Source organism: Ascidiella aspersa, chromosome 4 (assembly GCF_963924565.1).
Source record: "Ascidiella aspersa chromosome 4, kaAscAspe10.2, whole genome shotgun sequence".
NCBI lineage: Eukaryota > Metazoa > Chordata > Ascidiacea > Phlebobranchia > Ascidiidae > Ascidiella > Ascidiella aspersa.
The window spans coordinates 17,416,867-17,431,024 of NC_139450.1; the positions used below are offsets into that span (position 1 = coordinate 17,416,867).

Here is a 14,158-nt window from a genome sequence, read left to right on the forward strand (position 1 = left end):
ATGTGACCGTTGTCCACTGATGCGTGACCAAAACGCCGAACTGTGCGTTTTTAGCGTTTCGCAGGGGATTCTATGTGATGCATTATATTATATACGTCTTATAGACTAGCGTTAAAAAATGTTATGCAACTTCAGTATGCGGCAATTTTTTTTGTGCTAGTTAAGTTTCATACAGAAGTTTGTGCGGCTGAAGTTTTGCGCATTTGCTCGAGTCAGATTTGCGCGGCTGAACACATTTTCTATAAAATGCGCCGCTGTGACCGCGGCTGAAAGTGCTACTGCGCGGGGCACAAACTTTCCAACCTGGGCAGGTGGCATACACCTCGCGGCGCTGGTCTAGAATCCTACCACAACGAAACAACATTTGGGTTAGGGCACAGGTTAGCGTTTGGGTTAAGGTGGGTCAAGTATTATTATTAAATTAGGAATATAATATTACTTGACCCACCCACACCCAAACGCTAACCCGCATCCTAACTCAAATTTTGTGCGTTGATTTTAGAACTGTGGTAGGATTCTAGACCAGCGCCCACCTCGCTTCTATGCACCTTTTTATCTATCGTTTTTGCGACGCTTGTTTCGCACCTTTTTATCATTCCTTCATGCGACTAAAGGGTATATAAACGGGTGTAACTGATGTGGCCTTCTTATCATTGATGATGGCATGAGCGAGCATTTGCCGAAACGTTTGACCAATAAAGCATATCGCTTTTTTACGTCTATTTGGGCCGTTATTTTCACCATTAAACTTATATGTATACTCCAAAAACGGCTATTTTCATTGTAAATTCAATATACCAGCTTTATTTAACGCCAAATGAGTTACTGACGGGATTTCGGGCAATAAGGCAATACTTGATTGACTTTAGGTTAAACATTGGGTAATTCCCACAAATGAAACTATTCTTTTCATTTTTTTTATATAATAGAAGCACAGCGACAGCAATGATACTTTGTTCGGCCAACTAATTTGTGTTATAGTTTTATTGATGACAGCAAAGTATTTTTAAGAGACAAAAAACAAAAATATTGAATAGAGTTTGTTCAGGGTTGCCAAATTAAAATTGTCATTAAAATATATAGGGCTACCATATTTTCCGCACCCAAAAAGAAGACCTCCTGTTTTTGCCGGCAAGTAAAACGAAAGTAGAACTGTTACATTTAAGTTTAATAGTGATGTTTTATGCTGATTTTCGGGATGTTTGGTTGTTTAGGGATTCTCGGATTAATTTTCGATAGGAAATTTGGTGTTGCCGGAGCGCAAATATTGATCTATTTGTTGCGAGCGCGATGGTTTTGCTGTTGGCGGCTACGAAGAAAGGTAAATCATCACACAGCTTTGCTCTAACAATGGGCCTTTTTACATGTGAGGTTCGGTAGCAATTTTTCTAGCGCAATGTTTGCAATAACAATCAAGAAGTTGGGGCTTGTAGCCTGGTAGGGCAATTTGTTGGAAAACCAGCAATTCAGCATCTTTCATGGCTACAATAATTTTTTGGAAATAGATACAACGTCTCGCCTAAAAGTCTTGTAAAAAGTATAAGCAACTAACTCGAAATGCGAAAAAAAGAGGGCATTTGGGCATTTTTGAGCGTCCTCGGAGGACCATTTACTTTTCTTGAGAAAAAAAGCAAATCCTCCTAAAAGAGGACACGTGGTAGGCCTATTAGCCTAAAAGCAACCGTGCGAAAAATAAAGCTAAAAAAATATTACATAATTGTTTAGATTCAAAACACATAGGTTTGAGGGCAATGAATATTACTATTGGTTGCCTTGCATGACAATAAAAAGACTTTCAAACCTGTGTACTGTGACAACATGAGCGTTTTGCAGTATTTTAAACCAGGGAGTCGAACCGGAACTTAATAAAGTGGTTTTGGGTCCATTTTTTTTGCCGAATAATTTGAAAAAACATCAACATTAACCCAGTGGTTCAACCTTTTATGGCTCGCGGAATAAATATATTGCGGCACCCATACAAGATTTTTACGTAGATAATTCACTAGAATTTCACAATAAACGGAACTGGAACAACACACATCAACTCTACATAGCGTAGCATGTTATAATTTTGATTTATTCCACCCTAATCTTACATAAAAAGGCGTAAGAGTTGAGCAAAAATTAGATTGATTCTTAAAGATTATCAAATAGCCTATATCTCGGCACCCTTAATTAGAAATGGCACCCCAGAGTGCCGCGGAACCCCGGTTGATGAGAACCACTGCTTAACCGAACCCGAACCTGTAAACAAAATAGTTCTCTCCAGCATGACGTCACAACTTGTATTTTACTGAGTTAAGTTACGCCATGTTTGAAATTTTATGATAAAAATATAAATATTGATTAAATAAAACGTTTATTTTTTTTTTTTTATATATTTCAATGATGAATTGCTGGCTTTTTAATACGTCACGAAACTTAGCTTAAATGACTTACAATTCAAAGATTATTCTCTATACATATATGGACCCACATTTTTAATCTTAACGCAACTTAAATTGTTTCCGAACCGGAACTTTATCAGCCGGTTTTAAAATAACAATGATCGAACCGAAGCTGAACCGCAACTTTTAAATTGCTCGAAACCGAAACCGGAACTGAACTGGATTTCAAAAAAATCCTTAAACCCGAACAAACCTGAACCGGAAAAGTCCAACAGTCCGACACCCTGTTTTAAACAAGTCAAATTTGAAAAGACTTACGTCATAATAAAACTAGCATTTCAATTAGTTTTATTTATAACCTTTACTAAAAAACAAAAAGGCCCAAAATACAAATGAATTTTCTGACGTCAGCCAATATTAAAAGACCCAGATTTCTAGAATTCGGCGTAAAAAAACTAATCTAGGAAGCCTGGGTCTGTTGCAAACTCGGCCGGAGTATGTCGCAAACTATGCCATTTTCTTATTTCAACTAAGTAGGCCTAAATGCAAAAACAATGAACAAAATTGCCTTTGTTGTATAGGCCTACTATTTATGTATTGACCAAGGAGTCGGAGCGTTTTTAGAGTTGCTGTTCAGATTCGGTTCGGGGTTAAGGTTTTGTGAATAGTTGTTGTTTGGTTTGAAGCAATTCAAACGTTTTGGTTTAGGTCTGCTTCGACCATGGTTACTTTAAAACCAGTTTATAAAGTTCCGGAATGGGTTTAGTATGAGTTGCGCCACTAGCACTGTTGATCAATAAACTTAGGTAGCCTATTCCCTAGAATAATTTTTTAATAGAAACATGTTTATGACCAAAGTCCTATGAAGCATTAAAAACAAGCAGCTTAATATTGAAACATCTGAGTAATAAAAAAAAGTTTTTTTGTAATATAGCCTATGTGTTGCACTGATATGTGAATAATGGAAATCACCTTGACCCTTGCAAGATAAATGTCGACCTTAATTCCTGATCAGAAACAGCAAAATACTCTAGCACAGTGGTTCTCAAACTGGGGTCCGCGAGACAATTTTTTGGGACCGCAAAGCACCCAACACGAAATTAACACGTGGCTCCTAATGAAGAATTTTTTTGTGCAATAAAATTTCAGGCAACTTACTTCACCAAACCATGTTGATTATTATTAATTGTTTATTCACGTTATTGTAAGCTTCAAGTTGAATTGTCCATTGTGACGTCATAGTCCGTTAATTACGTTTTTACAGCTTGCTGCGCTGGCAATGTGGACTGTACGGTCATGGTTTTGAAACTGTTCGTGATTGCTTCACTCAAATAAAGTGATTCGTTAGACTGGTCAGAGGTCAACATAGCCGAGCTGATAGCAAAAAAGCAAGTGCACCCGTCTCTTAATACCATTATTATTTTGTGTGCATTTTTAAGGGACCGTGAGCAATTAAATAAATTACTGGGGGACCGTTGCGTAATTTTTTAAAAAAAGTTTGAGAACCACTGCTCTAGCAAATAGGAATTCAGGTCAAGCACAATAAACAGATCTTAATATATAAATATATCTTTTAAGATCTGTTTATTGTGTCTGACCTGAACTGCTAGCTTTGCTAGAGTATTTTGCTGTTATAGCCTATGTGCATTATTTTTCCATTATTTTTCGCGCTGTTGCACCGTATAAACATTTGTTGTCAGGTACTTAATATGTTTGGTTTATCACTAAATTAACTACTGCGGGGTTGCAGCTTTTTTTGATTGGTTGTGAGCAGTGTCCCCTCTAAGAAAAATTTCTGCTGCGCAAATATTTTTTGTAGTGCGCAAGATTCTTTTTATGCTGAGTTGGTTGGGCCCCGCGGCAGATCAATGTTTTTTGTATGGGGCATGTCGTAAAAATATTATTTTCCAAGAAACTTGTATGTCGGGTTTAAATACGTTTAAGGATATGGCAACAAAGCGGTCGCGCGACAAAATATCCGATTATTTGGGTTAAATTGACCAATTTATTAAGATCGGCTGTCATTTACAAAGTCATTTACAGCAAACCATGTATTACGTCATAATCGTCAAAGCGGTCTTGATTTGTTCATACTGTTTAGCTATCAACATCAACGAAAAGATGGCCAATGCGAAATGCTACAAGTGTTGTGGCAAAAAATATTAAGATTTTTTAGTTTTTAGTTTGAGAATTATGTAAGTGCGCAAAAGGCAAATTTTACTTTTTGTCTAATGCAGGGGTTCCCAACCTGTGGTACGCGTATCACTAGTGGTACGCGAATAGCTTTCGTTTTTTTTTCACTAAAACCTGGATTCACAACTTTATATTTTGTTTATCTGGTTTGTTTACAAAAAAAATTCCCGAAGCCTATTCCTATTATTACGTAACTATTCCCGTTGTTTCATACCATTACGATCTTCAAAATACAGGTCATGTCAATTGTCAACAAGGAGCACAGTACACTGTCAGAACGGTGTTTAAATTTAAACACCAAAACGGTCTAAGCACGTTTAAATTCTAAACACTTAAACACCTAATTTAAACACCTTTGTGTTTAATTTGAATTTTGATGTTTAAATTCTAAACACCTGAACGATTTTATGCTAAACACCTGATATTTTGACGTGTTTAACAACGAATATTGGGATATTTTAAGCACAATTAACGATTTTAAACATGTTGACGATTAAACACTTGATATTTTAACACGTTGATTGTTAGACGTGTTTAATTCGATGCATTCTTGCAAAGTTATAGCTTAAGCCATTTATGTTGATGTGATGATATGTTGTTGAGAGAGGTATTTTTATCTTAAAGCACTGAACGGTTGTTTTATGTGCGATTGCGTCTATCGATTCGTCAAATATTTAACAAGTTAGCATGTATGACCGTGACAGATCACAACAGATCACAATAACAAACTGACTTAAGTCATGGTTTCCTAACTTAACATCTGTTCGGCCTATTTGGCATTATTTTATTTTTGTAAATGTGGAAATAATAAATATACGGGTTAGTGTGCTCAACGTGTCATTTAATCCAATATTTGATTTCATTAATGTAGCTTGCCTATAGCTTTGTACCAAAGTACAAAGCGAGGCTGTGCGGTCTTGTGCCGCCATGACCTACTTAAATTGCGCCAGCAATAAAAAAAACGCGCGATGAAAACAATCTACGGCACGGATTTATTCTAGGGAAAGCTGTATCGCAATAAAGCTTATATATTTTTCAAGATCTGGTTTGACATATGACGAACAGTAAGTATTCTTTATTAAGTGTTTGATTTACGATATATTTTAACTAAAAATAGTAATTATGTTTTGTTTTAATACAATTTTCTGTGTACATATAAATTTCATTCAATAAATAAAGTCATAGTTAATTTGAAATTGATTCGGTCCGCTGAACAACGCACTGGCCTGTGACGAACGCGGGATATTGAAACCTCAAACAGAGAAAATGCTTAGAACTTTTACAAGTTATACATTACTTTTAAAGCCAGTTTTGCGTATATTTGGCTTTCGAGTTACTAACATTTATGTTAAACAAATACTAATGTGTATACTGGTGACATATATACTTTAATATACTTTTGATAAATGTGTAGTAATAATGTTTTATTAGCTGTGCAAGACTGTCAGGTTTAGAATCTAAAATGTATGTTACAAAAGCCTTGTCTTGGAAAACGAAGTGACTGAATTGGGGTTTTTGTTTCAGAAGTATAGGTATTTCATTCATATATCCAAAAGCAATGAAAGTTGTAAAATACTATTTCATGATGATTCGTGGCTTTACACTTTGTACACATTAAAGGATTAACTTAGCTGAAACATTTAAGGTTTGTATGCTTTTAAATAGAAATTTAATTTTTCTGTTAAACAATCAAGTATGCTTTTAACAATTTATTATTATTAAAGATACTTAAATACACTGCTTTGTTTCAGGGAAATCAATGACAGCAAACAAATTGCTCTTTTCGACTTCAAAAACAACTTCACGGACGATCACTAAGGTTAAAATGTAATTACATTTTACTTACATGTTTTACATGAAAATAATTTATTCGCATTTGGCTTTTATTTCATATGTAGCGGCCAGCGAGGAAAACTATTGCCTTTCGCAATTGGCTAATATATAAGTTTTTGCTTAGAACCTTTTATCATAGAATATGTAAAAAAATATGTTACATATTGTTCCAGCAGTAAAATTTAATCTGTAGTCTTTTGGAATGCTACTGGCCCTTTAATAAATTATATAGTTTACATAATGTTATTTATTTCCAGCAATTTTAACTGCAAAGTGCAAGATGGGAAAATAAAAGTATGTGACAAAGTGCAAGTGGAAATCAACAAAAGAATATGGATCACAAGGTAAACAAACTCAATTTTTTTTAAATTTGTGGAAAATACATTTAATTTATGTGTTATGTATAGTGTCTGGTCTGAATGTCCCAGTAATGGGCAACTTTTGGGGGTTAAATTGTGTATTACTAGTTTAAGCACAAATTTTAATAGCACATAATGGCCAATACAATAATCTGGCACACATATTAACTTTTTGTATGAAATAATGATTTAATTTGTTTTCAAAGTAGGGTGAACCTTTTTTAAATTTTAGTCGGTTATGAAGATATCAATTACAATAAAAATGAACTTGTTTCGCAATCATTGCACTGTCATTCAGTTACAGCAGGGGCGGGAGCAACATATGGGATTTTAAGCGGCCCGTAGACAGTTTCCGGCCTTAAATGATCCACATTTCGCAACTAAAATCATTATACTTATGATGATTTTAGTAGCGAAATATTGTTATCTTATAACTTCAAAATCCAAACAAACTGATTTTCGGTTTACTAAGTTCTGCACTTAGTTTATTCTTCGGGAAGCAATCAGTATGTTTAATGTACAAGGAAAGTGTGGCCGTGTTTAAAGAGTACAACATTAGCCGCCATTATGCGACAAAACATGCAAGATTTAGCAGTACTTAATCCGGCCCGCCAAGTACTTCATTTTTCCATATCTGACCCGCAAACCAGAGAAGTTGCCCGCCCTTGAGTTACAGTGTAACATAAATAATTATTATACATTTCCTAATGCTACAAATTAGTACATGTCTTAATAATATGTTTTGTGGTGATTAGTGACAGACTAAAACATGTTTTTATGACATTACATGTAGTGGTTCTGGATGGTAACTTGAAAATTTTACTATGTTAGGCAAATAAAAAAAAAGTTGTTCAGTGACAGTGTATAATTTAATTATTGCAGTATATTATGTTGATCTAAATTTTATTTTCTAGGCAGCCATGCTCAACTCGTCAAGAAAAGCTCTTCAAGGCCTTTATTGGGCAAACCTTTGTACATCACAGCAGCATTTCTGCATTTGTATATTAGTGGATGGAATGGCTGTTAAATTAGACTTAGCGGAAGAACAACACTTTTGAACAAATTGTTAAGTTATATTTCATTGATATTCAAGCTCGTTAATATGCACAGGATTTAAGTTATCAATTAACTTTAAGTTGCTCTGTGTTTATATGTTTTTAAACCACCTACTTAAGGCCCTACCTTGAAAATTTGCCAAGCATAGCAATTATAAATTTTATAAAAAAGGGTTCAACTTTGTAAAATATGTTCTTTATCTGTTTTTTACTTTTATCACATACGCAATTTTGTTTGCATAAACACCTTCATTGTATTTAACAAGCGATATTTATACTATAACTCAATATGATTTTAAACAACCCACTAAAGACCCCACCGTGAAAATTTGCCAAGTATAGAAATTATAAATATTAAAAAATATATATCTTTTTTGTTGTTTTTATTTACTTTTTTATTTTTTGTTGCATATATATTTTTGTTTGCATTAACACTTTCATTGTATCCATTTCCAACATGTTATTTTGTGTATTATGTAAGTTTTCCGTTATCCTACTTCTTTTCCTTTTTAATATAAGCACTTCAATTTTTAGTGTATAGTTTTCTTTTCCAAGTTTTACATTTTTTGAAACTTTCACTGTGTTTAGCTTTTTGTGTTGTTTTTCACCTTTTTCGCGTAATAAAATGGTTTACCCAATGAAATTTTTGTGGAATTGATTTGGAAACACTGAATACTAGCCCTAAACACCTGACCGAATAAACGGCAAAACATCTAAACACCTGAAATTTAAACATGTTTAATTTTAAACGTGCTGACATTTCGCCCCTTTCAGGTGTTTAATTTTGGTGTTTAATCGAATGACAGTGTAGCTTTGAAAAGTCGTACAACGCTGTGGGACAGTGAGTAGGCCTTAGTTATGTCAAACGATTGCTCTTGATTAATATCATCTAGTGTTTTATAGCTTAAGCTACAAATAGCGTTGAATATTGCTAATTGTAAAATAAAAAATTGAAATGACAGTTGATAAGTGGTACGCATGGCAGTATATATAGAGCGTCCAAGTGGTACGAGGTGGTAAAAAGGTTTGGGAACCCCTGGTAAATAGTTAACCAGATTTGTTTAAAGCAGAGAACATATTGCAGAAATGTGTGCGCAAGATAGGTTAAAAGTGCATTGAATTTACAATACCAGAAACTAAATATATGTACCAAGTCAGGAAGAAATTAATTTGCGTCCGATGTGTTCTAGTTTGCGTTAAGCCGGAAATATAGGCTACTTACGCAGGGGCGTATCCAGAAAATCAAAAAAGGGGTCCCGAAATTTTAACTTAGGAAATATCCCCATTTTCTGTCTGACGGTTATCAATAATGAAGTCATAAAATAGTGATTGTAATGACGTCATAAAAAAATATCAGGCAAATTAACGTCCAGCAAAACCGAACTTTCAAGACGCAAAGCGGACACGTGCCTCGAAACCGCTTAGTATGTAATCGTTAACTTCAGGCGAAAAACTAAATCAATACGGTTAAATATGTGTGATTTATTTGGATATAATCATGTTTAGACTATCAGCAGCGCAGTTTTCTAAGTTCCTTGTGCGGGACCACGCTAAATTATAATCACGCCTTTCACCACCTGCTATACCAGGGGCGAGCAACTTCTCCAATCGGCGGGCCTGATATGGGAAACTGAAGTACTTGGCGGGCCGGATTCCTTTTCGATATATTAATTGTACTGCCATGGCGTTTTGTCGCATAATGGCTGCTAATGTTCTACTCTTTAAAAACGGCAACACTTTTATTGCCCTGTTAACAACTGATTTTTTTTATTGCTGACTTGAAAAAGTACTTCGGCATCCAATCTTTGTTAAACTTTACGTTTCTCGGCAAAATCCAAGGAATAATATTGATGTTAACACTAAATTTAAATTTGGAACACACAATAAGATAAAAATCAACAATACCTAAAGCAGAAAAATCAACAATACCATGGTTAAAACCAACGACATAATAAAGCCAAACACGCAGTAATATCTACGACAGAATAATAACTACATCGTCTAAATAAGACACCAATCTGTTGAAATAAGTCCTAAATTCTTTGGAATAAGGCCTCTATGACCAAAATCACGCCTGAAACTGTGTGGAGAAGGTATGGGACGATGGGGGCCATGGCATTGGCCGCTTTGGTTTTAAATTTTGGGCGCCCTGGTTTGAAGCCCCTGTTTTGGCACCTGATTTTCTGGTCCTGTTTGGGGTTATTGGTAGCTGGTGGGTAATGAGTGGGGTTAGAAAATGGGTTAGGGTGAAAATTATCAGTGGAGTTAGTGATGTACGTGAGGTTTGGGGTTAGGTAAAATGTTTTATAGGCCTAATTCCGGTCAATTAGGTCTTATTCCGACGGGTTTATGACTTATTCCGATTTAGACGATTATATGACTATTTGATATTAATCCTATTTTGGTCTTATTCCGTACCGGTACTGTGTGTTAGTTTTATTTCCGAACTGTGTGACGTTGATGTTGTTCTTATTTCGAAGTTATGGCTAAAGTCCTCTAATTTTAACCCAAAACAAAAACTAAAGAATAACTACAACAATCACTATTATTTGACGTAGTCAGAAAGTAATTGGGGATTGCGGTAGACTGTGGCCGCGGGCCGCATTATCATGTAAAACCGGAAACTGTCTGCGGGCCGCTCAAAATCCTATCGCGGGCCGGATCCGGGCCGTATGTTGCCCGCCCCTGTGCTATACTAATAGAAGATCTTTTTTCCCGGGTGTTAGCGCACATTCACCTGCCCTAACTCGACGTTTTTAGCGAGGAAAAAAGGAAGAAAGCCTGACTTAGCGTCCTTTTTCAGCTTATCTCTGATAAGTATTAGCGAATATATATTATCCTGTGCTTTGACAGGCATTAATCGCCAAATAGTTTTTATAAATTTTGCAAACGGCCCAAATTTGATATCGTATAATTACATTTCATCAATACCAAACGACGTTGCCCTACTATGTTGCCTTAAACTTAAAATAATTAAAAAATGACTACTGGCGTTATCCCGGCGATGTAAACTTACAATACAATTACCGTTACATTAAGATTAAACGATAGAGACATTTTGCGTGGTCGGCCACCCCTACTGTAGGATATTGACCGGTTTAGCATTATGTCGTTTGAAACTTAGATTATTAAAAAAATGCTATGACTACTGGCGTTGTCCCGTCGGTGTAAATCAGAGGTGGGCGGACCACCCCCTTGTGGGCGTTGGCGAGTTACAAGGGGGCGTTTTTTTTCTTATTATTTTGGGGGTTGCTGAACGCCCATAAGGGGTGTTACATAAAAGTACTTTCCGCAAAATTTTATAAAAAGTTTACATAAAAATAGTAACAAACAGCACTGTAATACTTTATGTAACATTTAGGCTTAAATGGCAACTTTCGTACTGCGAACTTCTAGTAGTTTCCCATCCATTGTTAACTTCTGACCGTTTTATATGCGGCAAAATGTTTGAATATTTAAAGCAGGGGTCGGTAACCTACGGCCCCCGACACACCGCCTCTTTGACAAACTAGACACGAGTTCATTTTAAATATTTTTTGACTATTTTAACTACGTAAGAGCGAAAATTTTTCGCGCTTGGTGCGAATGATCTTCCTGTTTGTTTACGTTTGAAGTCCTGTTTGTTTACGTTTTGATACTGTCTTTTGAGCTAGATCAGCGCTTCTTTACCGTTGCCGTGGAAGGCTGACAAGTGCGTCGCGGAGAAACGGAAAACGTATTAAAAAATATTGGACATAGATTTTTTGACATTTTTTTTTATTTTTAGCAATGTAATAAAAACTAGCAAGAAATTCAAAAGAAATGCAGGTATAACAAAAAAAAAAAATCGCGCTCGCTTCGCTCGCCAGGTGAACCCGACTTAAAAATCGAAGCAAATAATGAAATAGATCAGCTATTAAGGTGATCGCGTTTCCTGGAAATAGTTGTATTACACTTTTCATTAGTAGTTTCGATGACGACGTGTGAATTTTAAACCAAAAAAACGTTTTTTTTCGTACTTTAAGCCAACACTTTACTGCCTCCTTAAATATAATTAAACATGTTTTGAAGTGCAAAATCCGCCTGATTCACACTTGTTTTAACATTTTAATAACACAGTTCTTAGTTACATTTTGTGTCGCCCACATAGACTCCGACCCCTGATTTAAAGTCTTGGTGCAGAAAGTTAAATTTTTCCTGGTAAAAACATAACCTTGTGAAATAATGTATATATATATGTATTGTATATTAGAAATTAATCTTTTTTGTTGAGCTAACCTAAAATATGACTGACACCTCATCGAAACGAAAGTGCATACAGTATAATGTTAGACAACGATTAAAATAATACTCAACTGTAAAGCAAGATGAGGGGGGGTATGTGGAGCCCAAGGAGGCACTAGTGTAAAAAAGGTTGGGAAACATTGATGTAAAGTAATTACCGTTGCAATATACACAATACTTTGTGTGGTTAAACAAAATATGAGAAAATATGGAGCTGTAGCCACATGTACATTGGACATGATCACTATAACATATTAAGTTTTGCCATGTTCGTCCATGTTGGTGTTTGCTCAAGTCGCGTGTTATAGCCGCTGATTAAAAACTGTATATTTGCAAATATCTGTGTGACCAAAGATATTTTTGGTAAAGAAAAAAAGGCTTAGCTTAGCCAATTGACGCTGTTTCGTCAAGCTTAAAAGTTAGGACTTTGCAAGGTTGCGATTATTATAAGCTCAATGTTTTGCTAAAATTTAAAAGCAATATTTCGTGTGGTATCTGAAATGAATCGACTCTTTGAGAAGTAAAAACATGTAAGCTTACTGTTTTGTAAAAACAATGTGACATTCGCAAAGTTACAACTTTTGGACTTCCTGTTTTGTTAAAACTGTGTTAACATGGGCAATAACCAAAAAACAATGTTGTGTGGTGGGTTTGAAAAGGATCAAACAAATTATCGACTATAACAAGCTAAACTTGGCTATAAGTACGAATTTGCAGGTCGTTGAACAATATACAACTAATTTTAACTTTACATTGTTATTTTGATGTTTTGCCACGTGTCTCCAAAGCTTGACTTATCTTTGCTCTCGCCATTTTGACAGAAATTGCGGTTATTCAGTCTATTATTATTTGTGGGCATAAGAGTATATGGTTTTAATGTTTACCCTAGACATACACAAAAAAGCAGCGTAACTCCGTAGTCCATATACTACATAATATAGACCGGTCATGTTCAAATGGCGAATCGCCATCCGGTTCCGGATCTTTTCAGCGTTTTGTGCGGATCTTCTAATGTAGTCTTAAAAAATAAACTTTCTACAGTGTCTCATGTGAATACCAATTGTCAGTGTTAATGAATTTTCTAAAAAAATCAAGCGTAGAACGAGACTCCCAAATGCTAATCTTTGTGAGCGTTTGAGGATATCAGTAAGCGACAGAAAGCTCCAATTCGATGCTATTGTAAGACCTAAAGTCTAAAACAGGTGTCGGCAACCTACGGCCCGCGGGCCGGATGCGCCCCGCCAATGTAATTCATTCGGTCCGCCGCCTCTTTAACAAACTAGATACGAGTCCATTCCAAATACTTTTTAACTACGTAAGTGCGAAAAATTTTTCCGCTTCGCGCGAATCATTTTTCTACGTCCGGCTTGTTTACGTTTTGATGCGGCCTTTTGAACTAGATCAGCGCTTCGCTACCGTTAATAGAAAACGCATTAAAAAATATTGGACATATATTTTTTAACATTTTGTATTTTCGGCAATGTAATAAAAATTTGAAAGAAATTTAAAAAGGAATGCCGGTATACCTAAAAAAAAACGCGCTCGCTTCGCTCGCCACGAGGGCCCTCACTTCGAAAGGTTAACAAATACTAAACAAGATTAACTATTAAGTTATCGCGTTTACATAAATAAAGCACCATAAAAATTAAAGCGTGTCTAATATGTTTACTATTCGCATTTGGTGGATCATCATGTTGTTAGGTTTGACTATGGTGGATCATGGCAGAAATCATTTGAACACCCCTGATATAGACCTTCCATTCAAGCGCAGGTTAAAAGTTCTTTTATTTTACTTCTGTTTGTCCCACAACACCAAGACAATAGTGCGCATTTACAAAAGCGTATTCTCAATGTTCTATCACAAAGGGTTGCTATGTCGTAAGGGTATATATGTCGTATTGAAAGGTAAGTGTGGCACTGACACATGGAGACAAGTATTTCTACCAAGGCAGTATTTGGAGGCATTATTTAAAAGTAAATCGTGATTTTTTTATATTTCAACAAATAAAAGCTGTAGATAGCAGTACTGGTTTCACAGGTAGTCTAAAGTTTTAAATGTGTGCGTGTG

At 35.5% G+C, this 14,158-nt stretch overlaps 1 long non-coding RNA gene across 1 annotated transcript; it reads left to right on the forward strand.

The window, feature by feature from the left end:
- The first annotated feature begins 5,549 nt into the window (after positions 1-5,549).
- Positions 5,550-7,943, forward strand: LOC146148460 (uncharacterized). Its single transcript, XR_014494800.1, has 5 exons — positions 5,550-5,644; positions 6,105-6,225; positions 6,332-6,407; positions 6,671-6,757; positions 7,687-7,943. It is a non-coding gene; the product is annotated as an uncharacterized LOC146148460 (long non-coding RNA).
- The last annotated feature ends 6,215 nt before the right edge of the window (positions 7,944-14,158 follow it).